The sequence below is a fragment of the Diaphorina citri genome, unplaced genomic scaffold, assembly GCF_000475195.1.
Source record: "Diaphorina citri unplaced genomic scaffold, Diaci psyllid genome assembly version 1.1 scaffold14188, whole genome shotgun sequence".
Classification (NCBI taxonomy): Eukaryota; Metazoa; Arthropoda; class Insecta; order Hemiptera; family Psyllidae; genus Diaphorina; species Diaphorina citri.
In genome coordinates, this window is record NW_007391555.1 from 1 (window position 1) to 1,267 (window position 1,267).

At 40.6% G+C, this 1,267-nt stretch overlaps 1 long non-coding RNA gene across 1 annotated transcript; it reads right to left on the reverse strand.

Annotated features, from left to right (window-relative positions):
• Positions 1-223: 223 nt before the first annotated feature.
• LOC113473073 lies at positions 224-727 on the reverse strand. Its single transcript, XR_003395149.1, has 2 exons — positions 639-727; positions 224-498 (listed from the first exon to the last, which is right to left on the reverse strand). It is a non-coding gene; the product is annotated as an uncharacterized LOC113473073 (long non-coding RNA).
• Between the last annotated feature and the right edge of the window lie 540 nt (positions 728-1,267).

Consider the following 1,267-nt stretch of genomic DNA (forward strand, 5'->3'; position numbering starts at 1 on the left):
ATAAAAACGGCGGTGGAACACTCAACCTAAAAATAAATAATCTTTTTTTAAAATCTTTGAAAAAAAAAATAATAAATGAAAGACTTGTAATACTGTGATACCCACAAAGTTGTGAAGAAGCTCCCAGCTTCACCACAGATAAATCATGATTTAGATTTATTTAGGTCAAAGTTCCAAGATGTCCAGTTTTGGCACCGAAAACTCGACTTGTCCCCTTTTGGAACTGCGCTACTGAAGTGGGATCGAGCCAAGGAAGGGAAGCGATGGTTCCCCTATTTTTCAAGTACAATCCGCGACTACTATTTATCTCAAAGTGACCAAACCCATCACTACCACTCCGACACTTCTCAACAGGAACACATTTAACCCAGGCAGCGTTGCCAGATTGCGCGAGGCTAGTACACTGCTGGGAACATCCTGATCATCTTGCACTGATGAAGTCATGAGAGATGTGGCAACACGGGATATGACGTCACTGGATTCTTCTTCCACTTTGACCTGTGAATGGCAAAGTTGTTTATTGAAATGGGTTTTTTCCTTCAAGTTTCCATTTATTGGTACGGAATAACTTCACCTTATTGATACATATGTTTACCTTGGAATGAAATATTTATTTAGCCTTGGAATGAAATATTTACCTTGGAATAATATTTGACGCTATACTGGGGCAGAAGTGTAGTATGTGCTGTCAGTTTAACAATAGCCACCGTCTCATAAGGACTGAATAACTTCACCTTATTGATACATATGTTTACCTTGGAATGAAATACTTGCCTTGGAATGATATATTTATTTAGCCTTGGAATGAAATACTTACCTTGGAATAATATTTGACGCTATACTGGGGCAGAAGTGTAGTATTTAAACCTGGATCCTTGACAAGTGGAGTGTGCCTTAAGGCATGTGATGTGTTTCAATCCACTCGACTCCTAGCTGCTAGAGCCGCGCTCAATTGCCCTGGGGTAAAAAGGTCTAAACCTACGTCTATCAAGCTGCGCCCACACATAGTCGACGCCGCCGATCGACTCGATTGATGGTCGATCGATGTCGACTCAAACCGTCCACACTGCCTCGACAACATAGATTCACCTCGTCGACCGACGACCGTCAACCATGTGTGGACAATATGATAGCTAGGGTAAGTGTACCATTTATTCGCCCACTTAAAAAACGTACCATTTATTGGCCTACCTGCCCACATTTATTTTTCTAATTTTTGTTTTTATTACTACAATTTTTGAATAGCACTGGTTCGATAGCAGTCTTT